Raw genomic sequence first — 18,263 nt, 5'->3', positions numbered from 1 at the left:
GAAGCTCTGCCTTTGCTGGGGCTGCAGGGGCTGCAGCAGCTCGTGGTGCAGGTCCTGGGTCTGTGCTGCCCTCCCAGACCCCTGCACGAGCCTGCAGAGTCCCCCTGGATGTGCCAGGAGCACCGGGTGCCTTCCCTGCACCCAGGCACAGGGGATGTCTGGCAGGACCTGCTCAAGCCCATTCCAGGTGTTTCCACCTCCTGTGCCAGTCTGGTTCTCACTCTGCCCTTTGCTTGGGGTTCCCGAGCTGGGAAAGGGGTGGGCAGAGGGTTTGGGATGGGCAGGGCTCCAGCAGAGCTCTGGGGCTGCAGCAGCTCCCCTCCTGCAGCTGGGAGAGCTGGGCTTTACTGCTGGGGGTTTAACCTTCCTTTTCTCTTTTAATCACTAACATGGCTCTGAAGCAGAGCCAGGGAGCTTTTCCTTCTTTCCCAGCTTGCAGATCCGAACAGCAGCATCCACAGTGGGTTTGCTGTGCATTTATTGCCCAGAGAAGCTGTGGCTGCCCCGTCCCTGGAAGTCTGCAAGGCTGGGCAGGGATTGGAGCAGCCTGGGCTCATGGAAAGTGTCCCTGATGATCCTCATGTCCCTTCCAACCCCAACCACTCTGTGGTTTCACGGTTCTGGTGTTTCCCACATGCATCTCCTGTCAGTTTTACCCTGGAGAGCAGCAATGAACCTTTGTGGGTCTCAGCTGGCACTGGAGGAAGAGAATGTGCAGAACATTGTTAGAGCAGGAGCTGAGGTGGGAAATCCTGGCTGGAAAAGAATGTGCAGAACATTGTTAGAGCAGGAGCTGAGGTGGGAAATCCTGGCTGGAAAAGAATGTGCAGAACATTGTTAGAGCAGGAGCTGAGGTGGGAAATCCTGGCTGGAAAAGAATGTGCAGAACATTGTTGGTGCAGGAGCTGAGGTGGGAAATCCTGGCTGGGTCACCCTGCTGCAGTTCAGGGCTGCTGAACAAAACCTGGCATTTCTATAGGCTTCAACCTGCTGATATTTCCATTTCTGGAAGCTTGGTGGGGTCCCTGTGTCCTGTAACAGTCCACCCTCATCCCACCATGAAGGACTCTGATGCTCTGCAGGCACAAAAATTAGTTCTGATATTCTTTTTCCCCCCTCAAATTCAAAAGCACTTCAGAGATTTTTCCACTGCAAATCACAATCATATTAAGGACTGGTTTTGATCAGCACCTGCACAGGCTGGTTTGGAGCTGCCAGTGCCCACACCACAGGATGCCTGCAGGAATGAACCCTGCAATTTTGGCTTCCGGTTGCAGGAGTACAGTAAATATTTAAAGCCACCAGACTGAGGTTTCCAAAGGACTCTTTAGAGATTGATTTCCCCAAACCCCTGTGACTGCAAATGGAAATTTCATGCCAGGCTCCTTTCAGGCAGCATTTCCCAGAGCCTAAGAGGTGTGGGCTGTGCTGGAGGCAGGAGGGGCTCGCAGCTGCCCAGCTCCTGCAGCACATGGGGTGTGACAGGGATGTGCTGTTCTGCTCAGACACGCCGTGCTGCAGCTCCTCCTGGGCCACCGGCTGCCTCTGTGTGTTTTCCCTCTTGGCTCCCTCCATGCATCCTCGAGCTCTATTTTTTTCTGGCTGAGGGTAAAATCTGGTGTCTCCAGCCAGGCTCACAGGGGCTGGGATGTGGGGACGAGGCTCCATCCCTGGCTGGTGCTCACAGGGGCTCAGGCTGGCAGGAGGGGTTAGGGACAGCCCTGGGGTCAGTCCAGGCAGGGATCAGCAGCTGGAGCAGCCCTGGGGTGGGGGAGGTGGGAGCTGGACCTGCCCCAAACCCAAACCCCCTGTCCTGGGCTGATCCCACAGCAGGGCTTGTGCCCCTGTGCTCAGGTGAGGTCTGGAGCTGCTGCAGAGGATCCAGAGCAGCTGGGGATGCCCCTGGACCCCTGGCTGTGCCCAAGGCCAGGTTGGACACTGGGACAATGGAGCTGTCCCTGCCATGGCAGGGCTGGCACTGGATGGGCTTTAAGGTCTCTTCCAGCCCAGGCCATGCTGGGATTCTGTGATTCTATGACTGGGAACTCTGAAGTTCTCTGCCATGGACAGCAGCAGTTGCTGTCATCTCAAGGACAGAAAACACCCCAGTCAAACACAGCACGAATTGTCTGGGCAGGGATGTGACAAACCAGAGTGGGAGGGAGACACCAGCAGTAAAGAATGTTTCTGTAAACTGTTTCCATCTTTCCTGCAGCTCCTTCAAGGCCACCCTGAGCTCACCCCAAAGCTCCTCCTGCCCAGGTGAACAATCCCAGCTGTGCCAGCCTTTCCTCCCAGCAGAGCTGCTCCATCCTCTGCTCATCCTGGAGCCTCCTGTGGGCTGGCTGCAGCAGCTGCAGCTCCTCCCTGTGCTGTGGCTGTGCAGGTGGGGTCCTGCTCCTTCCCCTCCTCGGGGGCTGCAGCAGAATTCCTGTGGCAGGAAAGCAGAAAGGAGGAGCTGGATCTGTGTGGGCAAGGCTGGGGCAGCTCCCAGCTCCAGCCCAGGCTCGGGGATGTTTCCCCATCCCAGCTCTGGAACACTGAGCCAGGCTCTGCTGAGCCAGGCTCTGCTGAGCTCACCCGGGGCCAGGCTGTGCCGGTGAGGAGCAAACCCTGAGCTGAGGGCAGGGAGAGCTCCCCAAAGCCGCAGGGAGCATCGGCACAGCGCTGGCTCCGCAGGAACGGAGAATGGTAAGGATGTCAATGCAAATCTGCGCTGAAATGATGTGAGTGAAATCCCCAAAGATGTGATGCCAAGAAAAATAAAACCCAGCAGAATGCCAGAAAACCAAATTACAATAAATAACATGGGGGCAGGGCGGGGGGAGAGAAGAATTGATGGAACAGGCAGGGGAAATGGGGCAGAGGCATCAAACCACACAGTGCAAATCCCAAACCCAGTCAGAGCCCATGGAAAAAACGCCAGGGGAGATGGGGGTGATGTGGGGGGTGCAGAACCAGGCAGGGATGGAGCTGGGGATGGACACAGGCTGGGAGTGACCTCACACCAAACAGGGCTCCAGGGCAGGAGGACTCACCTGAGGATAGTAGAAAAGCAGAGCTGTGTCCTGCTGGGCACGGCCTGGGCTCCTGCAAACGCAGCTGCTGAGCTGGATGGGTGTGCCAGGGGTGGGATGGGATGGGATGGGTGCTGGGGACAGGGATGGGGTGGGATGGCTGCTGGGGACAGGGACCTGGCTCCCTGCATGCCCTGGGCACTGTGAGTGCCAGGACAGGGCTGGGATGTGCCCGACCAAGGGGTGCCAAACACAACCCTCACCTCCCTGCAGCCACCCAAGGGAGCTCAGCATCCCCTCTGCAGCTGGGGAAACTGAGGCACGGGGAGGGCAGGCAGCAGGGCTGGGACACGGCCCGGCCATGGCAGCTGCTGGGGATGGAGTGGGGCAGGACAGGACAGGACGGGTGTGGGATCTACCCTGCCCGGTTCCCAAGCAGGGAGTGAAAGCTCAGCCTGGCAGGGAGCCCTGTGCAGGAAAGCAGGAGCTCGGCACTGTTTGTCCCCCGGGAGAGGTGGCAGCAGCGTGGCAGGTCCCAGCATAGCCCAGCCGCACTGTCCCCAGCCCAGAGGCCAGCAGAGCCCCGGGAGCAGCTCACGGAGCTGATTTCCAGCTCGGTCACAGCGTGCTGTTGCCGGGATCCCCGGCCCGGAGCGGCGGAGGCTCCGGGCGAGTGGCAGTGGCCACCTGCAGGCACAGCCCGGCTCTCGGCTCGCCTCTGCTGCCTCTAATCACCCTCCGTGCTGAAGGATTAACAGCAGCAATCTTGTTCCCAGCCACCCTCCAGATGATGCAGCATAATAAGACATATAACAGCCCTTGGAAAAGAGAAAAGTTATAGTTCCCACAGCAACTGTAACTCAGCCATACTACACATCTCTATATATATATTAAGGCATAAATTTAACAACATATATTTTAATGCAAAATACCAGCGATGCACAAGGGGACAAATAACAGTGGTTGAGGGATCCATAACGTTTGGCTTTCCCTGCTTCCCACTGCTGGAATCCCAGCAGCAGCAGCACGGGGAGGAAGATGGATCCAGCCCACTTGTGGCCACTCTTCCACCTGCTCCCAGGTGTTTTGGCAAGGACAGGCACAAGGGACAGGCCCAGACACAGAATCTGTGCATCTCTGAGCCACCCATGCACATGGCACAGAGCATGGGGAAGGTGCCCAGGGCATGGGGAAGGTGCCCAGGGCATGGGGAAGGTGCACAGAACATGGGGAGGGTGCACAGAGCATGGGGAAGGTGCCTAGGGGATGGGGAAGGTGCCCAGGGCATGGAAAAGGTGCCAGGGCATGGGGAAGGTGCACAGAGCATGGGGAGGGTGCCCAGGGCACAGAAAAGGTGCCAGGGCATGGCACATCCCACAGGATGCCAGGGAACACGTGTGGCTGCAGCAGGGATTTCCCCTGCTGCTCATCAGGCTGAATGCAGAACGAGATCCTCTCGACAGAGTTCTGGGTTTTTTATTTTTCCAGCTATCAGCTGGAATTGCACAACAGGGATATAATTCTCGATTACATTTTATGAAATGGCTCAGACCCGTGTTGTTTCAGCTCGTTTTGCCAGGCAGCTCCCGACAGTGAGGCTTGGGTGGCTCCTGCCTGTCCCTGCAAACAGGGGTGCCCTGCTCTGTTCCTCACCAGTGGGAGCATCCTGCCCTGGCATAGCTGCTTTCCCTCCCAGTCACCCAAAATCCATCCTGAGGGTTACACACTCCCCATGCTGGGGGGAACACACTCCCCATCCTGGGGTTCAGTGCACATCCTGAGGTGGCACAGCCGTGCCCAGGGCTGCTGCTGGGACAGGGGGTGCTGAGGAGGTGGGAGCAGCCTCACTGGGGACCTCCCCTTCATCCTGGGGGAATAAGGGATTGCAGGGGTTAAGCTGGGCTCCCGGTTTTGTGGCCAGGGTGCCCAGGCCTGGCCTTCACTCTGCTGGGCTCTAGCAGTGCTGGCTCTGCACCCCAGGGCTGGCTCTGCTGCTCCCAGGGGGTCCCAGGAGCAGAATAAAGGACATAAAATGCTCTGCTGGCAGCGTTTTATGCTCGTGTCTTAACTCGACATGGCTTTATATCATCTTGATATTGCAACGAAAGAGCTGAGCTGCGGCTGCCTGGCAGTCTGTGCTATGAGCACCTGCATTTGCACTTCAATTAGTTTGCTTAATTGCATCGTCCCCTCTCTGGCTGCCTTGTGGGGAGGGCTGTGCTGCTTTGCTGGCTGCTGTGGCCCCTCCCGGGCAGCTCTGAGAGAAGCATGGATATCTGTATGTATGTATGTGCGGTGTTTACAAAGCAATCCCCGCTAATCTCTCCATCCAGGCAGGCTTTAGGATGTCCTTTCAGCAGGGATTTGTGGAGTTTGGTAGTTATTTCCTAAGAATGCATTACCCGGGGTTTTGGATGAATAATGTAGGTCCTTGTTCTGCAACTTACTTACAAATGTCGAACCTTAAACCACTGAAGTCAATGGATCTACTTGTGCACTTAAAGTTAGGCACAGGTTTAAGTGTGGCAGTAAATCAGGGCTGTGCTGCCTGCCCTGGTCCTGCTGCTGGAAATGGTAAATGGTGTCAGAATTATGGAATGGTTTGTGTTGAAAAGCACCTTGAAGATGATCCCATCCCACCCTTGCCCTGGCAGGGACACCTCCCACTGTCCCATTGCTCCAGCCCCAATGTCCAGCCTGGCCTGGGACACTGCCAGGGATCCAGGGGCAGCCACAGCAAATGTGGGAAATCCATCTCAGCCCTGCCCACCCTCACAGGGAGGAATTCCTTCAAACATCTAATCTAAATTTCCCTTCTTTAAGTTTTAACCCATTCCCCCTGGACCTGTCACTCCAGTTCCTGATGCAAAGTCCCTCTGGCTTCCCTGCAGCCCCTTCGGGCTCTGGAAGATGCTGTGAGGTCTCCACACAACCTTTTCTCCTCCAGGCTGAACAGCCCCAGCTTTCTCAGCCTGTGTTGGAAAGGGGAGCTGTTCTAATCCTCTGCTCTGGGCTGGCTGCAGCAGCTCCAGCTCCTCCCGTGCTGGGGCAGCTCTGCAGGTGGGCTCTCACAGGCAGAGTTCACCAAACCTCACTCACAAAAACAAAGGAGAACGAGGGAGCCAAGTGGGCAAACCTGACCAGAGAGCCGGAGACGCTCCTGTAGGTGTTTGGCATTGCTCTGACCGAGCTCTAGGACCTTCCCTTCGCTTTGCTGATCCAAGTTTGTGTGGTCCCACCTCTGGCATCCCTTCCCTCCTCCATCCTGTGGCTGCACCTGACAGCTCTGACTCACACCCAGCTCTGACTCCCTGCGAAGCCCCAGGGTGAGGGTGCCCTGGCAGGGGCTCCCTCCCCAGCACTGCTGGCCCCGTTTTGGTACCGCCGGGCTCTCCCCACCGTGCCCGGAGCCATCCCGAGCTCCGGGAGCTGCCCTGAGCTGCATTCACGCGAGGTGCACATCTCCCTTGGTTATTCCTGGCTCCGTGCCCTCGGTGCTGCGGCTCTCCCAAGTCAGGGTGACGTGAAACCTTCAGTCTTGCCAAGTGCCTTTTTTACCAATTATTCCTCTTTCTTGGCTCCTGCGCGCTGCCGATGGGTAGCACCGGCAGAGGAGAGGGACCCGTCCTGGGCACAGCCCACGGGCACACGGCAGGGGCGGCTTTCAGCAGAGATCTAATTAGCAGTTCTAATTAGCCTCGATTTCCTTGTCACCCGCAGGTCTCAGCTCCTGCTCAGGCTGCATTGCAGAGCCGGAGCATCAGCGGGGATGTGCGGGCGGGGATCCCGGCCGGTGCCCGTAGCCCGGACTGGCACAGCCCTGCTGCCCTCCTGCCCGGACAGCAGCGCTAATCAAACTCGTCCCGAAGCCTTGGCTGCCAGGGAACCCCTCCGAGGGCAATCGGGAGTCATGGTGGAGTAGAAAAAACGAGGGCACGAGGTAGAGGGGCAATAAGGCGTAAAATCCCAGCTGGGCAAAGGAAGGAGGGGAAGCTCTGCTCGCTGGGAGCTCTGCTCTGCTTTTCCTTCCCCGAGCGGGCCTGGGCAGGGATGGTCCCAGCTCATCGCACACAAGAACCAGAGGGATGTCAGTCTCAGCCCTGTCGGGAGGCTGGGACAGGCAGGAGGGTGTTTGGGATGCCCGGCGGACAAGGCACGAAGCAAAAGCGAGCTGGAGGCAGTTCTGGGAACAGGGAGACACAGCCACGTCCCTGCCCCCTTGCAGAGCTGGGGGTCCTGGCAGCAGCACCGCGAGCTGCTGGCAAAGCCCTTCCTCCCCCGTGGGGCTCTCCGGAGAGATCTGTGCTTCCCGTGATTGCTTGGACAAATTCTTGTGTCTGAGCCAGCAGCTCTCCTCTTGTCTCTTGTAATTACTGTCCCAGCGTTCTCCTTGAGAGACACCATCTGCTGCTCCTCCATCACCAGCCGTCCCCTGCGCCGGGCCAGCCCTTCCCCGCAGAGCTCCTCGGCTCATGGTGCTGATGGAGCAGCTCCCGAGCTGCTCGTTATCTCCATCCCATCCCATCCCATCCCATCCCATCCCATCCCATCCCATCCCATCCCATCCCATCCCATCCCATCCCATCCCATCCCAGGCAGTTTCTCCATCCCCTGATGGAGCCAGGGGCTCTGCTCCTGCCCCAGGACACGCTGGCCAAGGAGCGACCAGCCAGGCTGGGGCTGCTGGGACCCCCTCAGCCCTGTCCCCTGTGTCCGTGCTGAGGCAGCCCCAGGAGCTCCTGGAGTCGGGCACAGGGTGGGAAATTCCTGGGAAAGCAGTGAGAAGGGACAGCCTGTGGTGGGCACAGGGGGCCGGGGTGGCGCTGAGGTGACACTGGGGTTACACTGGGGTTACACTGGGGTTACACTGGGGTGGCACTGGGCGTGCTCGGGGCTGTGCCAGCTGCACCAAGCACTTTCTGGGTCAGAAAGAAGACACATTTCACAGAGCTCTGGGGCTCCCAGGAGCAGCCGGGCCGAGCGTGCCCGCTGCTATCAGCATCCTGCTTTTAATCAACTCCAAATGAGCCCCTGGGGGACAATTCTCTCACGGCAGCACACCCGAAACTTGCGCTGAAGTCAACAGAAGTTACTCACACCCTCAGGCACAAGTCCGCGGTCCTGGCAAGTTTTTGTGATTTATGCCGCGTGTCGCAGGCTCGACCGCAGCCAGCGCCCGCCTCTCGGTATAATTCACAAGTAAATGCGCATTTATATAAAAAATACAGTAAAACCATCACATTTTATTAGGGGAGGGCGCACGATAAATTTTTACGTCGAAGCTTCCAGCAGCCGGAGATGAGAAGCGTCTTCAGGAAAATCACTGCCATGGAGACAGGTTTGCATCCCGCCGTAGCAGGCGGCTCGTTTGTGTTTTTAAGGCATCTCATTAGAGCGTGAAATGATCTGTAAAAGGTAAAGCAGCGTTTTTCTCAGTGGCTCTGGTGCTGGCTAGGCTTCGGGGGCTCGGAGCAGGGGGTGAGGGGCACGTGGGCCACCGAGCCCATCGAGACTGTGCCCCAGCCCTATCCTCAGCTGAGAGCACTCCTTTATCTACACTGGCACACGTCCTCCTAAAAGCCCCAATAAAACCGAATTTCTCTCTTCGGTCCAGCCCCGCTCTGCCCTCCCAAATCTCGCCCCACGGCGCTCGGAGGCGATGCCGTGCTGCAAATCCAGCATTTTTAGAGACGACCGAGCATCCACGATCAGAGATTCCTGCATTGTTCCAAGACCTGAATTTGTGGAAGCGTTGCAGGGCAGCAGCTCGGGGTTCAAACTGCAGAGCTGCCGAGGACAGTCCCGGCTTTACAAGCACGAGGGAAGAGATGGAATGGGACAGCGGGAGATGAGTGATTTGCAGACATTTGTCCCTTCCCTTGGCGGCGTTTCAAGGACATCTGGCAGCAGCTGGATGGGGGCAGCTCAGGGAGGAGCTGGGGGACCCTCAGGGGGAAAATGGTCCCAAAGGGATGGGATAATAGGATGGGATGGGTAAAAAATTAGTAATTCACAAAAGCCATTCCCACCCCTGCACAAGGACTTGTAGAATTTCTGAAGTGCCTAATACTTTTTATGAAGCGTTTCTAACATTTTTTTTTTTTTAAAGAAAAACTTGGCAGGGGAGCAACTTACCTGCTCATAAATTCACAGGCAAATTAAAGAGGTTGTTCTGGCTTTTTTTTTCCTCTCTCTTTTTTTCCCTACATTTAACCTAGCCCACACTTCTAAAACATTTGGGGGTGGTAGTGCTGCAGTGCTGCTCCAGAAAGGGAAATTTGGGCTGAGCAGCACCTGGCTGTGCCCAGCTGGGCTCCATCACTCGAATCCTTGTTTTCCAGCAGGGAAAGGAGCAGTGCTGCTGCTCAGGTGCTGGGTGAGGAAGCCCAGGAGCTTGTTAGGGGCAGGATCACTGGAAATGTGGCCTGGATCCTGCATTTTCCCAGTGGCTTTTGCTCCAGGCTCTGTGGCTCTCTGCCAGGCCGGGAGCAGCCTTTGCCCTTCAAAGAGTGGCTGGTGCTGCCCACTGCAAACACTATTAACCAGAATTTTAGCCTCTCATTAAAAAGGAGGAGGAGGCTGGGAAAGGAAGCCTCAATTAAGCGAGGTGAAAGTTAAAACATCAGGCAAAGCCTTGAATTGAAGCGCAGCCCTGCAGGGAAATGCAAAGTCGCTTATTTGGCTGCCTTACAGATGGTGAGAATGTCACACTGGAGAAAGGAGAAGGAAACCAGGAGCTGGGCTGGTCAGGAGCTTTGAAGAAGCAGGACAGAAGTGCCCAGAGGGATGAGAGGGAAGGGGAAGCTGCTGCCTGTGGCTCCCAGGGCTGGCACCTCCATCTCCCTGGGCACAGCAGAGTTCGCTACAGGCAGCAGCCAGAGAAGCCCCACGGAGGGGAAACCCCTCTGAGTGTGAGCAGCTGCCCAGCTGTGGGAAGGCTTCCCCTTCAACTCAAAATGCAGTTTCCAGTTAATCACATCCCAGCCAGTTTGTTGTGCCTGTCTTGGCAGCAGGGCCCCAAGGCAGCAGGACCCTGCAGCCTCCTCCTCCCTATTTTCATTTTAATTTAATTTCTGCTCCTTCTTCTCCTGCTCCCCAATTCTTGCTGCATTTTGTTGTTGCCCTGTCCTGTCCCTGGGGACAGGTGAGAGGTGACACATACAGCAGTGGTGTTTACCACAGAAATATCTTCCCTGTCTTTAGTTTATGACCAGGAGGAGCAATCAAAGGAAGATTTGAGCCCCCCCTCCACATCCTTAGAGAAACCACCCCAAAAGCTCCTTCCCCTTGCATATGGGGTGACAATAACGTGGCTGGATTTTGAAGAGTTCAGATTTTTGCACCTCAGATCATTCCTGGTGGGCTCCCAGCTTTCACTCCCTGCCATCCCAGCCCCTGAGTGCTGCTCCCAGGAGGTGCCACCCTCTGCTGGCTCAAGCCCAGCTTCATCAGCCTCGAGAACATAAATACTCCCAGAGGGAAGAGTTATGGCCAGGAAGGTCCTGCAGCTCTGGAGCTTCCCCAGGTTTTATCTCAGCTCTGAATTAGGGGGAAGCTTCAGCTGCCACTCCAGCGAGAATGATGCTGCTCTGAAGAGCACCAGGGAGGTGGAAACCTTGGAGCTGCTGGAATGGAGGGGGATGTTCCCTTTGGCTGTGCTGATCCCCAGGGCTGAGTTCTCAATCATATCCTGCAGGAGGAGGGTAAGGAAACCAGGATGTTACACCAATCTGAGAGCCACAAGGTCAGAGAAAAACTGGGAAGAGCAACATTGAAATCCCAGAAATCTCAGGGCAGGCTGGGAGCCAATCCAGTGCCATACCTGAGGCAAGGCACAGTTTAAGTCATCTTTTCCCTCTTTTAGGTTTCATGCTGATCAAATCAAAGGAGCAAAGTCCAGAGCTGAGCAGAACTTGCCAGGCTGGCCCAGATCTCCAGCTCTGGCTGGCACGCAGTGAGATGCTGAGGAGCAGCCTCCTCCTCCCTTTGGGGAGTTATCAGCAACAACGATTCAGTGAGAAGATTGGAACAAGGAACAAACTCAGAAACTTCAGCACTTGTTGGCTGATCACAGGGAAAATGAAGAGAAAGAGCTCAATGCCTGAATTATTTGTGATGAGTTAATTATGCTGGAAAAGGATGATGGAAGACAAAGCAGCAGTCAAAATTCTCTGCCTTTTCCCACCTACGCAGTTTTACTCAAAATTAATGTGGAGTTCAATATCAGACCCTCTCAAGTGCTGGGGGAGTCTGAGCCTCAGCATTTTGGATTTACTGCTCTGTCCAGTACTACTGTGCCCTGGTTTTCTGGATGTCTCCAAGATGTAAATCAGGTGAGAAAGGCTCTGAGAACCCAACCCTGCTTCTGCAGGGGAGCTGAGAGCCCCCAGGGATGACCCTGAACACTGAGGAAGGACAGAGCTTTCACCTTGTTACACCAGCCTGGAAATAATGCGGTCATAGAAAAGCAGAAAGCAAAGTGCAGGGAGGATGAGGCACAAAGGCCACGAGCTGAGAGCTCCTGGGGATGTTTGGGGCTGGGAGGGGTGAGGAGGATCCAAGAAAAGCATTTCCCCCAGCCCTGGGCAGCTCTGTCCGTGCTCAGCCTCTTGGGACTGGCAGGGGGGAAGGCTCTTCCCAGGTACCTGCAGGAGTTACACAGCTCTGATTTTCCACCCCACTAAAAATTGCAGATCTCCCATTAAAGCTCCTTTCTCAGGAGACTTCCTATGGAATCCTGCACATCCCAGAGGGCTGCAGAGCACCCAGCAAGCCCCAGGGTGTGTAGGCTCAGCTAAATCCGGGAGCACATGGGGTATTCCCCGTGGGAAATGCATTACCTGCTCCTGTGCACACAGCAGCTCCAGCTGGAGCAGCCATGAAAACCCTGCTGGGATCAGCAAACCTTTAATTAATGTCAATTTTGCAGAAAATAGTGGATGTCCACAATGACCCTGTGACGAATCGAGGCGCGCTCTCACACTCTGTTTTCTTTAATCACATGCATCAGGATTTATGGAGACATCCAGGCTGTTTTCTGAGCTTTAGGAGGCTCGGTTTTTTCACAAATCCATGGATTTTTATGCATTTGGTAATGGATTTCTGGCAGAATTTTGAAACTGGAGAGAAGCCACTAGCGGGGCTTCTTTGGGGCATCGCTCTTGGCACCTAAAGAAGAGGAAAAAAATGGAGAGGGAAAAACTTAATGAAAATATGTATTTGTATAAACAATCAATGAAGATCGTGTTTGTGTGTTAAACAACCACCTTGAAATTGGTCTGTCTCAAAGGACTGAGCAATTGCAGACTACCTTAGCATGAATGATTTATGACATTCATGAACTTGGCAACTACATCAGTTTTCCTAAACCTGGCAGCAAACACCACCTGCATATTAAGTGAAGATTTATGATTTATAAAACTCACCTCATTATGCAGAGGAACACGAATTGTCTTATGTGTGCAGTCTATAACTCCTGGGACAGATGAAAAGGCAGCTATGACACACAATTTATGTGTTCTTGCTGCTGAGGTGCTGAGGGAAAAGCAGGGAGAATAACTCGGGCTTTGAGCTGGGTGCCTTCAAAGCTGCCCACATCCCTCTCCTCCCCCCAGGATGATGCTGTGGCTAAAATTGCCTGTTCTCTTGGAGGAATAAAAAAAAAAATCCCTTGCAAAGATTAATGGTGGAGGTCATTTGAATCAATACTCCAAACGATGCTCTCCCTCCAAAAACCACCAGGACTGGAAGCATCTGAGGGGCCTCTGTGGAAATCACACACTTGCTGCTGAGCTCACCGCTCGTATTTTTCCCCACCTTGTCCTTTCCTGATCCTCCTCACCCAAGGACACAGACTCCTGCCTTCAAGGAGTGAGAGGTTTGGTCTGGGAGAGGCCAGGCTGTGGCTCAGGGTAGGGATGGAGCTCGTGGCCCCCAGCAAGGAGTGAAGCATCCACGTGAGCCCTGGGTACAGCTGGATTCCCTCACTGAGGGTCAGGGGAGCATATGAGAGGCTGCAAAACTCACAGGGCTGATGGAGTGAAAAATCAGTGACATGATCCAAGGAGAAAACACCCCAGGGCAGAATTCACCCCAATCTACTGCTCGAGTTTGAGTGAATTGTGCTTTGTGTGTCCTTGCTTCTCCATTTGCTCTAACAACACACACAGAGGCAGCAGATGCTGCTGCAGCTGGATGGGCAGGGCTGTGGAGGGCTCTCAGGGGGCCCTGGAACCCTCTGGAGGGTGCTGAGAGCAGCAAAATCCCAGCCCAGGGCTCCCCTGCATGCAGGGACACCTCCTCTTTGGCTGGCTGGAGTGGGGCTGCCACAGGCTGGACAGGGGTGGCTGTGCTGTCCCCAGACTGGACAGGGGTGGCTGTGCTGTGCCCAGAATGGACAGGGGTGGCTGTGCTGTCCCCAGGCTGGACAGGGATGTTTGTGCTGTCCCCAGACTGGACAGGGGTGGCTGTGCTGTGCCCAGAATGGACAGGGGTGGCTGTGCTGTCCCCAGGCTCCTGCAGGGGCTGAGTCCCCACAGAGACATGACTGCTTGGGGCCAAGGCATCCCACTGCTGCTCCTGGAGCTGGCTGGGTGTCACAGGGCATCACCCCAGCACAAGGGGTGCAGCAGGGCCACCAGGCTGTCACCCAGCAGGGCCACCAGGCTGTCACCTGCCTCATGGTGGCTGTGACCCTGGCAGGCAGCTCCTTCCCCACAGCCCCAGCAGAACCAGCTGCTGCTGAAGGAAGGGACGGACCTGGGAGCAGCAGCTCAGACACAGCCCTGAGCTGTCCCTCTGCCCTGCAGCAACTGGCTGAGGACACCCAGGGCCTTTGGCTTCTCCTGTAGGAGAAAAACGTGTGTGAGGCCTTTGGGTGTGTAATTGGCTGAAGCACTATTTAAATCAATTAAAAGCTGCCTCCATGGCTGCTCTAGGTGCTCCTGCCCACCCTGGGCTGCCTTGGGGAAGCGAGATTCCAGCAATCCCAGTCCAGCCAAGCTGAGCAGGGACTGCAGGAGCTCCTGGAATTCAAGGTGTGGAGGTGTTGGATGTGTCCTCCTTCAGCAGTGAAGGGGTTGGCTGGTGCCAAATGTGTTTGTGCTGTGGCTTGGCCAAGCCAGAAAGCTCAGCAGGAGGAGAGCAGCTGAGGCTGGAGCAGTCAGGATGTTTCTCTTGCTGCTGTTTGGGGGACACAATTCATTGTTTATTTTCTGCAGGTAAAAACCTGCACTGAGGCTCTTCAAAATATATGTTGGTGCTACTGGAGAGGAGGGAGTTGGGAAAGTGAATGATTTTGTTTTCCTCCCTCATTGTGTTATTGCCAAGGTAGCAGAGAAGGAGAATTTCTTCTGTCTGAGCACAAATCAGGAATTCTTCTCCAAATGTTACCCTTTTGTTCACAGCTGTCTCATGAGGCTGATTCCAAAATGAAATTATTGTAACTGTACATATTCAATAAATCACAGGCTCTACCTGGGCCACATGTGTTGGCAGCAACTGATCCAGCAGGAGCTCCTGGCCTCTCTCTCCTGGCTCTGTGCTCAGACAGGCAACACAAAGCAAAGTGTGTTTGCACTGAGCAGCTGAAGAGGCTCCAGGCCGAGGATTCCAAAGGGAAGGACAGGCACCGAAGCATAACAAAGGGAAGAGCAGGTGTGGATCAGTGGAGTGGTTCCTATTGTTTCCACAACAAAAAGCTGGGCTCTTCCTCCAGAGATGCCGGCTGGGGAGTTCTGCATCCTCTGAGCTGTGTTGGGAATGGAAAGTGCTGGTTCCTGCTTGTGGCAGAAGCTCAGAGAGCAGCTGGAACCAGCACAGGTGAGAGGACAGCAAGAGCTGCTCAGAGGGGACAGTGTGGGGACAGTGACACACCCTTGTGATGGCCTGGAGGAGGGAGCACCGAGCACTCAGCAGGGTGTGACCCCATAACCCTGCTCAGCCCCATATGGGACAACTTGTGACCCCATAACCCTGCTCAGCCCCATATGGGACAATTTGTGACCCCATAACCCTGCTTAGCCCCATATGGGACAATTTGTGACCCCACAACTCTGCTCAGCCCCATATGGGGAGGAGTGTGACCCCATAACCCTTCCCAGACCCATATGGAGTTTCCTCAGCTGTGAATTTGGTGATTCTGCAGACACCAGAATGGGAGGACAGGAGGGCCAGCAGGGAGGGAGAGGTTTGTGCAGGCAAATCCTTGCAAATCCACTTGACAAGGGAGAAATTTGGCAAGCAGGGCCAGGACATGTTTGGGGTTGGTGCTGGGGTGCTGCAGGGTATGTGAGAGAGTGGATGAGAGAGTGAGACTGCAGCAGAGCAGGGGGCTGGGCTGGGCTGTGCTGGAAAGCCTCCATGGGCCAGGGAGATGGATCCAGCCAGGCCAGCAGGGAGCAGAGGGACGTTTGTGTCCCCAGGGCTTTCCCCTGCCCACGAGTGGGCCCTGCCAGCCTTCCCAGCATGGCACAGCTCGGTGACCTTCAGGCCAGCCTGTCCCCTGGGCAGTGGGGGGAGAACCAGAACTTGTTGCACTGGAGTGGAGCTGAAGGTGTGTGCTGCCCTTTTGCCCTCCTGGAGCACGGACACTCTTTATGTACTCACACCCCAACGCGCTGTGCCCGGGGCCACTGTGGGTCACATCTCACTGAGAAGCATCACAGGGGCACTCTGTGACCTTCAGAACTGCATTTCCTTTTACTCCTCTTTTTATTCCCTCTGGAGGCCGCTGAAACCTCTGCCTGGTGCTTGGTGGGCAGCTGTGTGAGCTGCTCCTGCCTCAGCCGGGGGCTCTGAGGGGCCCTGGCCCTGCTCCCCCGCAGGACGAGGACAGCAGCGCTCCTGCTCTGCGTCCCCATGCGTGCCGGGAGCGGGGAGGTGGCAGTGCCTGAGGAAGCTGTCACTCTCCCGGCTGGCACTCCAGCAGGCTGCCAGCAGCTCTAGCACAGCCGCCTGCTGCCCCTGCCTGGCCACGCAGAGGCTGGCACGGGCACCCACACTGCAGGACTGGGCTCACAGCAGCAGAGGTGCCAAGGGTGAGCTCAGGCTGTTGGAAGCCAGTTCCAGCACTGGGACTGACTGGCTGGACATGGATCCTGCCCTGGCAGGGCCAGACCTGAAGCAGGATTAATTACAGTTCTGCTGTCCCCAACATCAGGACATGGAACTGGGGGAGCGAGGCCAGAGGAGGCCACCAGGTTGCCAAGGGGAGCAGCTCTGCTGTGCAGACAGGTTGAGCGAGCTAGATCTGCTCAGCCTGGAAAAGGGAAGGTTGTGGGGAGAGCTCCCGGTCTAGGCACTGTCTTTTAAGGTATTTAAGGATTTATTAACTAATAAAACACTGCCGATAAAGATATTTATTTTTTATTCAATACTAAGAAATTTGATCTAATTACAGTGTGACCTTTCTCAACCAAACCTGTTCTGACACACAGAACTATTCCAAGACATTTTGTCACCTTTGCAATTACTTTTATTCCTTCTATATCTTAAACTCTATAGGTAAAAATTTCTCTGCTTTACTTGACATGTCTCTGCTCTAAGCTTTAAATCTACATTCCTGTTTTTAGCACCTAAGGTGGGAAGCTTTTCCCAAGGCCTCAGGTCAAATCCTGTGTTCTTTTCTAGATTTTGATTTCCAGGCTGTGTTCTGAGAATTTCTAGCATTTTGAATTCCAGTATGTGTCTGCAGGATCTTCTCAGGCACAGAGCAGAGGCTGCCACAGCGTCCTGGGAGCCATGGGGTGAGCACTGGTGGCCCCAGGCCTCTTCCTGATGTGCCCCTTGCTCCGGGGAATGCTTCAGTGCCACAGCCTGGGCTCCCCTTCTCACTGCCAGGCCTTGGCTGGCCATGAGCCCGCTCAGGGCTGAGCCAGTCCTGCTGGCCCTGAGGCAGGCGGGGCCAGGCTGTGCTGTCACCTGCTGTGGTGGCCCCAGCACAGTGACATCCCTTGGCCATCCCTGGGCAGCCCCACAGCCCCAGTGCAGTTCGATGGCAGAGCCATGAGCGATGTGTGTCCTGCTGGCTGCACTCACCCTGCTGCTGGCCACCGTGGCTGCGTGCTGGGCCATTGGCCACCGGGCACTGCCACTCAGTAGCCACACGAGCAACCTGGGCTCAAGGCCAGGAGCCCACACAGGAGCTCAGGAGCCCACACAGGAGCTCCCATGGCCCCCAGGCCCAGCACGACCCCTCAGAAGGGTCCAGATGCTCCCACGAGTTCCCTGAGCAGCCCCTGCGGCCGCGGCCCTGCCTGAGCATGGCCAAGGACCTGCAGGGGCTGCTGCTCCTGCTCTGGGCTCCACCTGGGCCTTGGGCTCTGCTTTATTCCAGGGTGGGGCAGGCGCTCTGGGCACAGCTGCAGCAGCTGGGCAAGCCAGGCCACCTGCCCTGCTGTGCCTCATCCCACTGCTCCAGGCGCCTCCATCCCTCCAGGAGGGTGCTCCCAGCCACGCTGCCCATCCCTGGCACAGCCTCCAGCCCTTCCAGGAGATTCCCTCACACACTGACCATCTCTGCCAGAAGCTCGGGCCGTCACAGATCCAGCACTGCAGGAGCCTCCACGGCCTGTGATGGCCTCAAAGACCCTCCCTGCTGCCGACTGCCTCCCTCCCTTGGAGCAGCTCCCCGGGGCTGAGACCCCATGGCCCTGCCAGCAGCTTCCTAGAGCGGCCATTCCTGCCGAGAGCCCTCAGCCCTTCAACACCCTCCGCCTGCCCAGAGCCAGCCTTCACTCCAAGCTCCTGCCTCCCTCCCAGAGTCGTTCCTGGAGGCCTCGATCCCTCCCAGCCTCTCAGGAAGCCCTTCCAGCTCACGGGCACCCAGGAACGCCTGCACAGCTCTTCCTGCTCCCCTCGACATCAACAACATCCCACGGGCATCGGCAGCACCGGCGCGGCCCGGAGCCTTGGCACGGCCAGGGAAAGCCGGGAAGCAGAAATGGGAGCCTGGCTGCAGCCAGAGAAGCATTGCCAGGAACAACGAGTGTCCTGCAGCCACCAGGGTCCAGCACAGGGCTGCCAGGATGCTGTGCTTGAGCCAGCCAGGGACAGCCCCGGCCCAGGAGACAGCCCCAGCCCAGGGGGACAGCCCCGGCCCGGGGGCACAGACGTGCCCAGGACACCATGCAGGCTGCGTGGGCTCCAGGAGGCTCAGCCGAGACAGCCCCAGGCCCCAGGCTGGTGTTCACTGTCATAGGAGAGCCGTGACATCCATCAGCATAGGTGTTAAATAAATTAGGATTT

Source organism: Catharus ustulatus, chromosome 15 (genome assembly GCF_009819885.2).
Source record: "Catharus ustulatus isolate bCatUst1 chromosome 15, bCatUst1.pri.v2, whole genome shotgun sequence".
NCBI classification, from domain to species: Eukaryota; Metazoa; Chordata; class Aves; order Passeriformes; family Turdidae; genus Catharus; species Catharus ustulatus.
This window is presented reverse-complemented; position numbering follows the sequence as displayed.